A 15,779-nucleotide genomic window follows, 5' to 3' on the forward strand; every position below is an offset into this window, starting at 1 on the left:
CTGCAGATGCTGCAGGAGGCTTTCAGGTTTTTGTTTTCTTGGTTTTTTTCCTTGCACGGGTAAAGAAGCTACTATTCTCCAGAATTCCACTGTGTCTAGCACTGCTGGAATATAATCCCATACTGACTTGGAATATACTTAAGAGAGTGTAGAGCAATTTTGTGGCAGGTCTGCACTTGCAGATGTCTCCAGACAAAACATTTTCACCCTTTGTAAAGTCAGTGGTGCTTGCCTTCCAACATAGTTAAACAACTCAGCCCAACAAGCTTTTACATTCATCTATGAGTGTTTGTAAATAAAATGAGATGTCACAATGCAAGAATCAAGATATCTTGTACTGTAAATAGGAGGGAGATCATTACCCTTTAAAAATAGAAAGAAAACTGTAACTGATTAAGCCCTTCAAATAAATCTAGAGTCTCATCTTCCTGCTGGCTTTTCTCTTTCCCAGGGCTGTCAGTGAAGGAGCCTGCAATGCTCTGCTCTTAGTGTAGAGCAGCAGCAGCAGCTCCTGGGTGAGGCTTCTGGCGGCAGACTCAAAAGTTGAGGTGGGAGATGCCACTTGCGATTTCTCCTCTAGCACACTGTTGTAGCACACTTTTTGGTTTGTACTGACGTATGTAGGTGCTGCGAACCAAAGCTGGTCTAAACATGAATTTATGTTACCTCTGTGCCTTCCTAAGTTTGACGATCATCACAACTGGGAGATTCTTGTGGACAGCGATCTTCTTTGGAGATTACAGTTAATTTCAGGTATTGGCAATTCCAAAGAATGCTTTTAAAGTACAACTTTAGTGAGAGAAACCCTTGTTTAATTGATGCTTTTGATTTGTTAATGACCTACATGTGGTTTCTTTTTATCATATTTTTTTGTATGCTTTCTTCCAGCCACCTCTCTGTTCAAGCTGCAGCTTTCAGAAGGTGGTCTCTCTGAGTGTCTGATCACACATCATACTTGCACATTATCTGCTTCTCAGTGTTGGCTCCTAGTAAATGCAATTAATTTCTGGAAAATCATGTATTACATGTCATTTAGGTCACATTCCTAAGACAGTGTGAATAAGACCAGGTATTTTTAGTCGTTTGCTCAGTCCCCATCACTATGGTAACAGGAGATTTTGTGACTGTGAGACAGATTTCTGTCTTATATCCTAGATTTGGGAGACTATTGCTACTTTTCACTGCATTCACAGACAGAATAGAAAAGGTTCATGCTTCCCTACTCATTACTTAATTTATTTAGAGTCTCTTAGCTATGAAGTGTTATCAAGGCTTGTTCGGCCATTTGAGGCAGTGTGTAGTCTTCTTATTCATTTCGAGTTCAAAACTCTTCCAAATTACAAACGTGTAAATGATGAATAATTGCTGAAACGTAGAGACGTGCCCATGTCTAAAGGGCACCCATAAAATGATTTCTAACATGGAAGCATTTTGAATAAATGGCACTTATCTGTAAAGTGCACTCTCTTTCTCAATTTTATAATACAAATGTCATTATTTCTGAAGATAAGTTATTAACAGAGTATAACCTTGCTAAATTGCCTGGGAGAGAAACTGCAACTGGTTGAATGTTTTGAAGTGCTGAATACTGATTTGATGCAACTGTCTTCTGTGCCAGTGCAGAGCATCCCATACCATCAGACTGCCTATTCGGGAATGGAAGGATAAGAGGGAGGGGGGGAGTATATGTGTCTGGGCAGAATGTTGAAGAGATCAACTGGTAATTACTATACTGAGCTTTTTGGGGTGAACATTGCATACTTTATGGCTGTGTGACTGATCCATGCAAGGCTAAAACAAGAAAAGGGACCCTGGCCTTGTGACTAGTCTGAGCACAGGGAAAGAAAAAAGATTCAGATTTTATCTTGAAAATTTTTTCCATCTCATTTTACTCTTACTGTTGCCTTTTTTTTTTTTTTAAATGAATCTAAACATTGCTGAAAAAACAGAGCCTGTGAAAATAAGTGCCCAGATGTTAAATGACCTATCACTTTTCCATTTCCAGTAATGAAATGATGAATACTGTCTTTGGCTAACGATAATTTAGGCAGGAAAATCTTGAAGACTTTTTATTTTACATGTTCTCTCAAGAGTTTTAATTACATCAGTCATACATAACTACAAATCTGATTTGTGTGGGATCTGCTTATTTGATGTAAAGGTTAGACACAGGATAAGATAGTAAAATTATCAGAATAAAACAAGAATATTTGTAGCAAAATGCTAATATTCATCATTATATAACAAAGAGCTTGCTGTCAAAATAGGTAAGAAGACTATCTGTTATAAAATACCTGCAAAATGTGAATTAGAAATATTAGGTGGAATGGAAAAAAATATGTAATATAAGGAAGGCTACTAGACATACTGTTTTGAGTCTCTCTGTTATACAAGCAAAGCTAATACAATAATTTGACCAAACGAGACTATAGGAATGACACTGTCAGGAACTAAAGACGACATTGGTACCTGGGGTGAACTTACGGGTGCTGAATGGAGTTTTGTACAGAAAAACAAGTTTGTGATTTCCTTTTGAAATCCGCTTTTTAACTTCTGGGGAACACAGTGAGCTTCCTTTAGGTCAAATGAATTTAACTGCAGATGATTCTCTAGTTATATCTAGACATATCTTGTTCCCCACAGTGTGAGGAAAAATAAGTGACTATGTTACTAGCTAACACATTGCTCACTGAGGAGTTAGGAACTTACTAGAAATAATTGAATGGTTTTCTATCAGTGGTGAGGTTTAACTGCTGGTTTCAAGAAAAAGCCAATTAAAATTAAGGTCATAGTGCAGTGATTTTTAGATTTCATGCACAAGTAATGATGCTATTTCATCATATTTCAAACCAATTTGCACTGCTACTTCATTCTGCTATTGAAAAGCAGAATGCCATGCACTATGCAGTCAGGAGAAAACCTCAGTGCAACACTGCTGCACTTTGTTTGAATAAAATAGGAAAAATAGAGGTAATGAACCAATCAGTTTTCACCATATGCTTTGAAGTATCCATTGAAATTATACCTGATTGTTATGAAAAATATGTCTTTAAATATTTTTTAGAAAGCAGTATTGTAGCCTATGTTTAAATATACTTTCTTTCTCTGATTCAAAGTGCTACATGTTTTATTCAGGTTAATATTTACATCGAGTTCAGAGGAACTATGCATGCATGTAAGTTAGATACTGGGACTGCTAGTTATTTTGCTTCTAGATTTTCTGAAGACTCCAGCAGTCATATCTTGTTATTTAATGTATTCTGCAGTCACTGGAATTACTACTATTAACACTGGTTGAGATTGGGTTAGGTAAATAGTTGTGAGCTGGTCCTGGTTATCTGTTAAGGCAAACTCTTCACAGTTGCAGCATCCTGATAATTGGAGTATATTCAAATAAAATGTAAACACAGTAAGAACTTTCTCTGCAATTGGTCCTTCAGAGTTGCCTCTACTGAAAACCAGATTTTCCCTTCTTTTTATTTGTGATCTTGATAACTAGTCTTGTATTTATACAAAGTACCCAGTGTTTAGGCTAAGGCTATGAAATATCACATATTCTACTTGAATTTGAATCATTGCCTATAAGCCATTGCAATTTATATCAGCATTGCCTCATTGCTGATCTACGTTTGCAGGGAGGTAGTAAACCATCTCTTAATTTAAGTACAGAAGTGATCAGGATTTTCACATATTTAAATTTTCATATATTACTGGAAAGTAAGGTTTTTTACAGGAGCTTTGAGGTTGCAGACTGGTCTGGCTTGATTTGAAACAACAAATGATAGTGTAAAACAATGAACTCTAACAGACATGTCAAAGCAATGTGTGTTCGTTAAAGGCAATGCCAATTCCCTTTCAAGCTGCAGACAGGGAGGGGAGATGCAGGAGGTCCCCAGGGAATGCTTCCTTGCGTGAAGCTAATAGAGGGTAGCAGAGCAGTCCCATGCTGCCCTTGTCACAACCTGTGGTTCAGAACTTGACTCATGCTGAACCTTCATCATTTTTCAGTCCCACTGGGCTGTTCCATGATAACTCGTGCCTGTTACTGGGGCTTTTGGAAAGCTCTCATGTTTTTGGAGGTTCAGCTCAGAAATGGCACTGACTGAAGCTTTCCCCAATGCACCCTGCACTTATTTTCTCTCTCAGTTCTTCCTTACTGTGGTTCATATTTTTTACATCTTATGCATAAATTGTTAAATATAAACAACACCTAATAGCAATTTCTGTTGCAGTCATGCCAGAAAAGCCTTATTTGTAGAGCAGGACTCCTCTGTGTTGAATACCGTGCATATTCTGAAGAAAAATATGCTTCCTGCATCACTGATAGGAAATTGCCTCCTAAAACTGTTTATTTTTCATTAAACAAAATCTTACAGGACAAGCAACAGGAAGCTATTAAAAATATAATAGGAACAAAGGTGTAATAGCTCTCATGCATCTGGCAGAACACAATACTTGGGAGTTTCTTTCATTGTACTGTTGTTTAATAATGTTCTCCACACCTATGTGGTAATGAGAGCTGGGGACAGAAGGAGGTGATCATTATGACCATTTAAGCCAAATCAACATCAAGAAATTTAAATTCCACCATGGAAGAACTCTACAAGTGAGTTAGTAATAATTAATTAATAAAATGTCTTAATAGAGCTATTGCAAAGCTTTGCATTTCCTACATAATGGTTGCTGGATCAAGGCTAAATGCAAATCTGATCTAATGATCCCTTCAGGTCTTAAAGACTGTGGGCCATTCACTATCAACTGCAGCAAAAAGAATAAAATATGTATAGTATACCGCTCTCCTTGACTGCTGATTCTCTCCCAAAAGGATTACAGATTAATATGAGTTTAAAAGGTTAAAGAACTCCCACAACATCTGGAATGTTTGTCAACAAGCATGCAAGGATCCCTGCTGGATCCAAATGCTATGTAGTCAATGTTTGTCCCCGAGCATCCTTTCTAACCTACCACATGTATACAAACATAAGCCTGTGTTTCTCTTTTTGTTTTTTTCTTTTAAAGGAAGGTAAATTTTGTGCTTAAGAACTTAATTTGCTCAAGTGTTTTGCTGTTAGCGTATCATCAGTATGCTCCTCCTGGGGTTGGCAAATCGGAACAGGAAATTCAATTTGGGTTACCCACACAGACCAGAGCGCCCTTCGCCACCCACCAACCTTGTTTTAACATGATTAAAATGTTATTTCTTTTTGACAGTAAGAATAGTCCAAAGTATCATTATGGATTTATTAAGATGTTTTGATAATAAAGTTGAAACCTAAACAAAACAAGTGACCTACTTAGTTGATGAAGAGAGTTTTTGCACGTCTGTTCACATTTTGCACCATATTTAGAATTATTCTAAAAACCTACTTTGGAACAATAATGCAACTGAGAAGTAAATTTTCTCCTTAAAATTCTCCTTTGCTACAATGTCTACAGAATAGTTGACAACAGTTGAACTAGTAGTATGCTGACACTGCTGCCTGTCATCCAGACTGATGGTGTCTTATTTGTATTCTCCTGTCTTGTCTTTTCCTCTTATACCTAAGCTATAAAATCTTGGACTGGCTTTTTGTTCCATCTGTGTCAGAATCTGGCACTGAGGGTCTTGTTATGTGCCTAGGGCTCCTGAGCACTATCCTAATACTGATAGACTGTACAAATAATGACGCATTGTCAAATATGCTTTAAAGAAAGTTGGGGAGTTTTTAAATTTAAATGATGGAGCTTCTCTACACCCATAGAGGCAGAGTATAAGTCCTTACATTTGACTTGGTTTATATGCCAGTTGTGTGTCTCTGTCCCCAAATATAGGAAGGATAATACCTATCACAGTGAATGCAGTGGCAGGTTATGAGTGGGAAGCATGACAGGATTGCAGTACTTACTCATCAGTGTACGGCCCATGATGGAACACAGAGCAGAGTCTATGCTGGTCTGAGTGCTTCTGGGACCATCTGGCTGAAGATTAGGGAGCAAGGACCTTCCCTGCGCCAGCATTTTTCATTTCAAGTGCTTATCACAAATCTGTGGGGTGTAACCTCTTGACTGAAGCCGAGGATGTTTTTTCCTCTGCTCTCTCTAATGACACCATTTAGGATCACTGCAATAGAGTGGCTTGATCAAGTTGCCCGTTTTCTATCTTAGCACTTTGGCCTCTTTCAGGCCCAGAAGGACAATTTCATCAGACCACATCACTTTTCACCTGGCAGTTTGTGTTTTCATTAGTGTCACTACAGGGAATTTATATTGTTATATAAATATTAGTGGCTAAGTTTGCTAATACATTTCATACAATAATATCAAGTGCAATTCATTCCCTTGATAAAATAGCACACACATTTTAAAACCTTTTTAAAGGTGTAAGTAAATTAGCATATGTGCCACACTGAAATCATTAACAAATAGCCATAATGCTGCTTTGTCTATTTTGCAGTTGCGGACTCTTTATCTAGGAGATTTTCCAAATCACCAGCTGGTACATGTAGGCAGACCCTGTTTTGTTATTATGGACAAACATGGAAGTATTGCAGCAGTGTGCACCCACTGATATGTCTGCAGCTCATCCTCATCTGTCTCTGGCCTCAAGTTTTCTCTTTGCTGTGGCTAGATTCTATTCACCTGTTGAAATCTCTGACTGTTGGTGTGTTAGTATCCATGTGAAGTAAAAAAATGAAGTGCCTTCCATTAAGAGAACTCATCAAGTTTACTTGTGTCTTAATGGCATTAGCTTTTTAAACTTTTTTTTCATGTAGAATTTGACTTTAGTTCCTTAATTGGATGAACTGCTCTTGAAGGCTCACCAGCACTAATGGAGCAGCTTCATTGCCTCTTATGCCTGAATGGCAGCGTATCTGTTAAAACATCTCAGGATGACATTTGCTTTATATGCGATTGTGTTAACTGCATTTTGTTTGTTTTCCTCTATAGCGCAAGTCTGTATTGCTGCCTAGACGGGTTCCCTCATTTTTGAGCATTTGATTATTTCCTTCCAAGTTTACTACTTTGCACTTGTCTTTATTGAATTTTATCTTATTGACTTTGGGCCATTTCTTCAATTTATCATGGTAATTTTGAATTTGACTGCTCTCCTGTAAAGTGCTTGTAACTGCTTCCAGCATGGTGTCACCTACAAGCTTTATAATTGTCTTCTCTATTCCATTATCTTAGTAGTCATTAATGAAAATATTGAATAGAACCGGACTTGGGACAGACCTCTCTGAGACCTCACTTTATACTTCATCTCAGTTTTGACAGGGAAGTATTTATCCACCCTTTGAGTAGGATATTTTGATCCCTAATAAGAAAAAATGAGTCAGAGGAAAATATGAGCTTAAAGATTAGGTAGCTATTAAGAGATTCACAAACTCTAGCATAGAATAGCAGTATGTGGGAGAGAAAATAAATGTTCACAATTTATTGCTACAAATATGTCTTTTACATGATTTAAGGTTTATTCTCCAATAACACATGAAAAGATTTATCATTGTAGTATTCTTGGTCAGAAAGATATATATTAGGTTTTAGAAGTTCGAAGAACTTCTTGCTGTCTGTGGGGAGATGAACCATATAAATTAACTATCGCCCCTATTAAAATATATATTATAATACTTATATTTTAGTGTATGCACATGTACAATGTATCTGCACAGATATGTGGATATGTGTATATATAGTACATATAGAATATATAAAAATAAAGTTGTAGACTTGCATAATATATCTTGAAATAAAGATCTCTATCCAGCGAACACAAATCACTTGTTAAAAGGAGGAAATGTGAGTAATCACTACTCCCATACTCCAGGATCTCTTGACAGGGTGTCCTGGTTTCACTGGGATTTTGTTTCAGTTTGTGGCCAGCCATGGTAATCAGGGCCATTAGCAGCTAAACGCAGGGCAGCTGACCCAGGCTGGCCCACAGGTGTATCCTACATCATTAACAATCAAGTTCACTATAAAAGGGAGGGCTTGGTGGGGAGAGGTGGGGTTGGGTTTGCTCTCTTCTCTTCTGGTCTCCCTTTTTCTTCATGGCTGATGACTGGTATTCCTGGACAACCTGCTGTAACCTGTAGCTAAGTATACTTTTGTGTGTTTTGTGTTAGCATTTATATCGGTTTCTTTATTTTATTAAATCTGTTTAATTTTAACCCATGAGTCTACCTCTTTTTCCCGATTTCCTTCCTTGGTTGGGGAAGGGACATTGGGTGAGAGAGAAACTCTTATTGTTTAGCCCTGGGTATGGGCTAAATAAAGACATAGGACAATGAATGTGAAGAGTTTAAACATCTTATTTGATAATTGTGAAGGCAGAATCATTCTAATATCCAGTTTATGTGTTAGTTTATGGATTGTGTTAGAGTTTCATCTTTTACGATTTTTATCCATACTTTAAAAGCACAATAATCTTTCCAATACTGCTGTGTTGTAGATAAGTAAATATCATTCTCATTTCTTAGATGCAGAAATAAAGAAAAGACTTTAAATTATTTGTCTCTGATAGTATACTGAATTGGTGTTAGAAATTTGGCCTGAATTGTTTAAAATTGGCTTCGAACTGGTTCTTATGCCCATGGTTATCAAATAGATGATTTCTAAGGAGCTGCTTATTTTTTTGTCTTTCATATGTGTATGCACATACACACTTGTACTTAGTCCTCTCCCCCAGGCACGTACTTAACACACATGTACTTAACTTCAGCTAGTTCTTCTTGTCTGTTGAGACAGGTACTACTTATGAAAAAATGGTCCTTGAATTTTTTCTGTCAGTAGTGAATGTGTGCAGGAGACTGAGTGTAGGATACAAAGGCTTTTAAACAAAAGTCAGACTTGCTTTTTCTGATGAAAAATTTTTGTCACAGTAGAGAAACTGCCCAATTTGTTTAATAGAACCCTAAAATCTTTGCTTTGCTTTGTTTTTTTTCCTGTTAGGTTTCAATAATTTGGCACTTTTTAGGCAAATGCTGATCTATCGGTAATAACAACATGTGGCTTTTTGTCTTGGTTACAAAAGTGGGAGCATAGGGGCTTTGGACTGTTAAAATTACTTTGCTGATTAACTCTATGTTATTATACAGGACCCTTTTCCCGTTGAAAGCAGTGGCGAGAAACCTTGTAAAATGGAACAAATAAGATCTACAGCAAAATGGTTTTAACTGTAAAATTTTGGTCTATACAACTTTATATTAAAAATAACAGGATTGTTCTATGCTGTCATCTGCTTGACACTTTATTTGCATTATTTTATTAAATTTTTCATAACTTCAACAAAGCTAGTCTTTGCTTTCTGCTGCTATGTAAATTATTTGAGTAACAACATTTTATTATTTAAAATGTCCTGTCACATGTTGTTGTAATCCATCGTTGCCATCTAACCTGAGAGAGCTTTAAATGCATACACTTAATCATTTGACTGACATAGATATGCTTCCTTTTTTGAAGAATAGCCCTTTATAAAGCAACTCATCCACACTTCAAACCTAAAGCAAAAAAGAATTCTATAGTAAAATTATATTGTGCAATGTCATCACATCAACCATTTGTGGTATCAAAAACTGATGTTGATATAAACTATTTCTGTTAAGTTCATGTCCAGTTAGATATCGTGATCTTATAGGTTAAGATTCTGCCCTTTTCACACCTGGTTGAAAATGACATAGCTACAAAAAATGTAATTTTTTGCTCTATAGTTATGTGAATTCTATCTATCATTTAGGCATTCTGTGTATCAACACTTAGCAAGACCTTTCCTTGCAGATTGTGATCTTTTTGCATTCTGTTGCTGTAGTAACTCTATATGAAGTAGTATTTCTCGATCTAGTGAGTAATTTTTTTTTTTTCCTCTAAATTATCTTTTGCATTCTATTCAGTAGAGGGATTAAATACTTGTCTGGCTATCAGCTGTTATATCTGCTCCATCAAAACCAACACAAACATCCTCTAACTCTCCTAGAGCATTACCAGTCCTGTGATATGGCTGTCAATGTTTGTGTTTCTCCTAAAGAAAATGGACTTGGTTGTTAGTTTTGATGATGAGTAAATTTTTGGTTTTCTGTTATTTGGCTTGCTGGGATTACATTGGTCTCAGTTCTCCTGTTCTATCTGAAATTGAGTTTTAGTGTAGTGTTGCTAATATTGTCTGTCACCCAGCAAGAAGCTGTGATTCTGCACTGGGGACACCTATCCTTGTTACCATTGTTGGAGTTTTCTCCTCTGGTTCATGAATTATTATTTTAATTTCTTTAAGTTGTGCTGAAAGCTGCATACTTGTGGTAATTTCTTTTGAATCCATTGTTTGAAACTGCACCCCTTGTGTTGGATGCCTTTTATGTAGTGTGATAACCATCCAACTTCTTGAAACAAAGTCTCTAGGACATATGTGGAGTGTAAGATCCAAGATGTCTCTCTGTTGTAGTGTAAGACAGCAGCTAATAAATCTCTGTGTGGTAGATGACTGAATACTTTAGGATACCCATCAACAGACTGCATTTTCTTAAAGAAAGTCATCAACACAGTCAGCTGAGAACTGCCCTTAATGTATTTTTGCCACTTTGAAAACCATTAAAAAATTATGATTATCTGCATTTCTATATTAATAACTGTTTTCTTTTCAATGGCAAATTTAAACAAAAATAATAATAATACCTATATCTAGATTTCCTAGTTTCTTATCCAAAAACATGCAATCACGGTATATGTAGTTTAATACAGTTATAGATAAAATATCTATAACTCTTTTCCCAGAAAACATTCCAGACTAAATGATTAAGTCTCAAATAGGTATTTCTAAGTGTATTGTCTTCTAAATAGACAGACAGGCCCTCCCTTGTAGGATTTAATCTAGAGGCCAATGATATCAATAGCAAAACTGATTCAAATTAAGCTCATCACTCCAAATAATTGGTCTTGGCCATAGGTTCAAAGACATATGGGCAACTCTCATTTAAGTATTGGCATAACACTCTCACACTGAGTTAAATATTTGTGTGAAAGTAACTAAATAATGACTTAAGTTGCTTATATCCCTTTTTCAAAACAATTCATTATATCATATTAAATCTCTGTAAAACTTGGAAGTTGGAAGTTTATGCTAGTATAATGAATACAGTTACTAAAGCTGCTTTTGCTATTTTGTTTTTCCAGTACTGAAAGGCTATTTGAATGTAACAGAAAGCGTCTAGCTAAAAACTTAAGAATTAAAAATTAAGATTTTTTATTAATGTCTTTATCCTGGAAAAAAAAGGAGCATGTTATTACACAGCTTTACTTAGGGTCCATTCCATTAAATTGTGTAGAAACAATTGCAGCAAAGTCTCTAGAAAATGCTGATATTTTACGAAGATTTATCAATTTCATCAATATTTCTAGGTCAAGGAGAAAATTGGCAATCTGTTATGAGAAAGTATTTTGACAATATTCTATTTTATTGACAGTTTCAGGACTGCTTTTTTTCCAGAACTTTCTTCCATGAGGAATGAGAAAAGAATCTTACTGTAGAGGAGTTAGTGGGAACCACACTGTTTTGGTTGTACGGGTTTAACAGGGTTAATGGTATATTTTGTGTTAAAGACACATGTAAACATTTGAAGTTGCATTTTTATTAATTTTGCTGTCTGTCATGGCATCGAGTCACACACAGAATCACAGAATGTTAGGGATTGGAAGGGACCTCGAAAGATCATCTAGTCCAATCCCCCAATCTTTGCCATTTAAAATAAAATTGCACTTGGGTAACAACTAAAAGTTATTTAGACTTTCAGAGCTTGAATCCTATGCTTTCTGCAGTTGAAAACAAATATTCTGCTGACAATAATGTTACAAGAAAAGAAACTTTTTATTTTCAGTAATGACTGGAAAGCCATTGCTATGTGTAAACTTTTATTTCTTCAATATAAGCCACTGCTTTTATATTGCCAAGTTCATAGGGAACATCTGTACATGGAAGAAGTGGGATTTTCAAAAGCTGTAGAGCTATGTTTAGACTGTGTGACAGATTGTGTTTTGGCACCATTCAAAACTGTGGACCCTTAATCAACCAGGGCAGAATTAGGCCTTTTGTCAAAGCACTAGGAAAAAAGGTGCTTATTACATTGGTTGTTCCTTTCCCTTGAATATGGAGTAGTTCAAGCAATACCTCATGAAGAGGAAATCTACATGTTCATTTTCTGTTTTTAAATACATTGTCGGTGATACCTTAATACAATAGCTCATGAAATGTACTGGCCACAGATATAATTATAGAAATGACAGGGAAAGAGAAGAATGTAGAACATGGAGATAACTACCCAAAATTTTCTGAATATGAATTCTAGTAGGTAAATTGACTGGTACAAAAAGTACAGAAGTTCAATTTGGAACAATATGAAATTCTTTTATTCTTCCGAGTTCAGCTCATATATAATTAAAATTTCACAAGAACTATCACTTGCATGAAATTTCAACCAAATAGTGAAAATTTGGCATAGTAGCTTATCTTCTGCCACCTTTAAAGGTAGACATTTCATTAAGTTTTAGAGGATCACTGTTTATAACGTTGGCTCTGTCAAATGCAAATATGTTCCTAATTAATCTTCAGACTTCATCCATGGCCTAACAAATTTGAAGGCATGTGGTTATCTCCTGACCGCAAGACTACTGATAGCGTTTGTTTGTATACCCCAATTAAGAGGTAGTAAAGCACACAGAATTTTTATACCTTTTTCCTAACTGGTGTAACTCCTCCATGTCTTTGAACATAAAATTGAGGTAGATATTTTCTTAAATGTTCACAAGAAGTAATGGGCCATGGTGCTTTGTGGAAAACCTGAGATGTAATAACATGTAATAGTTATTTCACTGACACGGCCTTTGTTTGTTGCCTTAGGAGATGTAGCTCATCTATGTTTTCCATTTACCCCTTCTCTAAAGCATGGTATCTCCTAGAAAGAATAAATTGCAACTTGCAGAGTTTTCAAAATGCTATATACTGTGTGAAATATAAATATGTAGAACTGGCTTCATTAGTGAAAGCTGTTTAACCTTTCAGGCTATCAAAATGCCCTTCGTAGAGTATGGTGAGCTTTGGATGCTTTTACAGAACATTAAATACAAAATCATATTTTAAAATATAAGCCAGAGCCAGCATTAGGATTTCCTTTCTTCAAAAGCGGTCAAAGTTCTTAACCGTAATGGTGGATGGTTATGGGATAACATAGGGACCTCAGAGTTAACTCCCATCTGCCGTTCCCCATGACCCTGATGTCCTCAGTTACTTTTTGTCAACATGGGAGATAAGGTTAATTTATATGAAGTAACAGCTGAAACTTTGAAATTCTGGTGTATTTTGTTGGTTCGTGTCACAACCTGAGTGTTATTTAAACATCTATTTTTTTCATATTTAATACTAGATAATACTCTAGAGGCCTCTTTAAAACAGCTAATGTTCCCTTTGGCACTGAAATCCACTTACCTTAACTGACTTCTGTTATACTTCAACCTGATTCTCAGAGTCACAATGGTAATATTCATTTTAATGTCCCAATAGGCTCTTAGTATTCATCAAATATTTGATTTACATTTCTAATAAGGCTTATGGAATGCAGAAACATGAAACCCATACTCTGCCATGATTCTAACTGCTGCCGCTTTCATTAACACTGTGAATTATTTCTCCAAAATAATTAAAATCTGTAATTGAATATACTAGAATAATTTTGGAAAATTAGTTTAATTATTCCAGTGCTTCTATTTGGAAAGATCTCATAATTTATAACAACAAAATAGGCAAATATGAATTTACTTTCCCAGAATCCTTTTGTTTGTAGTTACCTTTTAAGAAAACATATATACTTGAAATGCATATGCTCGTTAAAGCAACACAGTTACAGTGTAGATGTTTTGTACTCCAGAATTCTACTGAAAAAAAAACCCCTCAGAATTATTTCAACAGTTAATAGGTGTGGTCTCCCCTTTAGGAATTTGTTTTTTTTCTATATGCATTCTTTACTTGAGCTAACTGTTGTATATTTAGCCACAGGAAAACTGAATATGCAAATGAAGCGTGTAAACTATATGAAGAATTACTTATACACCAGAAATTACTACACTATGTATACAAAAATAGAAGTGCAACTGAAATAACTAGGAGATGAATTGGAAGGGTTAAAAATTCCTGGCATATCCACAGTTTTGGAAGTATACTGCTGCTGTGTAGGCAACTGCAAAGTCTTGCTAGGGTTCATCAGTGGCTTCCTGTGAAAGAAAATAAGGAGGTTTGTAATTCGTTAGAGGTATGATCAGAAGGTCTGAAAACTGGCCATAAACCTCTGAACAGCATTTTGCAGCTGCTACTGCAACATATTGATTTGTGGGACTGAATGGTGTTTTGACCATTATAAACGTAGGCAGGAGGTGTATTGAAGAGAGCAGAAAAACGAGGTTAAGAGAAAACCTGAACTGGAAAATTTGTAGGAAAGAGAACTGGAGTGAAAGAACAGGACAGGAGATTAGGACAATAATAAAAAGATATATCACTAACTTGAAAATTTTTTTTAAAAAAATCCTCAAATTAGGAGGCTCCAATGGCCCCAGGGATCCCAGGTACAATCACCATGATGCCAAATGGTACTTGCTAGGGGCTTGCTCCCAGCAATGGTTATACCTCAGTTCTCTGAGTTATTGGACTGATGAGTCATGGGTAAGCATAGGGCATGCACAGATATACCAATGTGTTGCTAACGTGTCTAATTCTAGTTATACAGAGGGGTTGCGAATGAATGGCTTCCAGGCTGGCAATACTGTTGTGCCCAGAAACAAGTGCCTCATAAGCTACAGATTCCTGTTGCGGTACTCTGTGTATGGCACATTTCTCTTGTGATACACCCACCACCTCTCATTCGCAACCTGCACTGATTCCTGTACTTTTTTTTTTTAGTATGGTTTCTAGTGTTAGTTCGAACTTTTTAAATGTCTTGTGTGTGTTACTTCAGGGGTTGCTTTTGCTGCATGATGGAGTATAGTTCATGGCACTGCAGGGCTAGTTCTTGAACCAGGACAATACCACCATGCCAGCGCACACACAGAACCTGGACTAATTAGCATTGCTGAGAGACATAGCTAATTAGTCCAGACTTAACACACATCTCACCATGCTTCTGGGAGCTGAGCTGGTATTGCTGCATGGTAATATGTGAGCCTGTTAATTCATTCAGAGCTCCCTGCGGGATCTCTGAGTGGACTGGGTCATCAGCGATGCCCTCAGATGGTTCCCTTTTTTGTGACACCTTATGGCACAAAAGCTTTTAGGCTCTCACTAGCTTTAACTTCAAGGAACCAACAAAGGCATCCAATATGGCTTCTTTATTCTAAATTTTGTTTTCATGCTCCGTCTGCCAGCATTTTCTGTTCTTCAGTTCATGTCAGAGGCTTGTTTGCTCATCCAGACTCCTGAGTTTTCCATTCTTCTCTGTCTTGCTGGCCCAGCAGGTGGATCTTCAGTGGCAGAGTCCCCTTTCTAGTCCTGACAGGGCCACAGGCTCTGTGCAGGGGACACTATTCATTACTGCTCCCAGCTTTCACATTTTGGCTTGGTCATTGTGAAGCATCTGAGTGACGAGACAGTGAGCAATGCAGAGGGTCAACTGCTGGATCAGGTATCCGCCATGGGTGTCCTTTACAATAGTCTTCCCAAACCCAGTATCCGGAAAAGTGGGATCAGATTTTTTTGTCTAAAGACAATTATTTTTTGTAGTAGTGATGTGAGAGGAAAGGGATAGAAACTGTGATTCTACCTCATTTCAGTCTGT

General features: G+C 36.5%; 1 protein-coding gene across 1 annotated transcript in view; it reads left to right on the forward strand.

Moving 5' to 3' along the window:
* Nucleotides 1-15,779, forward strand: part of IQCM (IQ motif containing M) — an 85,560-nt gene that overhangs the window by 49,290 nt on the left and 20,491 nt on the right.

Source organism: Nyctibius grandis, chromosome 6 (genome assembly GCF_013368605.1).
Source record: "Nyctibius grandis isolate bNycGra1 chromosome 6, bNycGra1.pri, whole genome shotgun sequence".
NCBI lineage: Eukaryota > Metazoa > Chordata > Aves > Nyctibiiformes > Nyctibiidae > Nyctibius > Nyctibius grandis.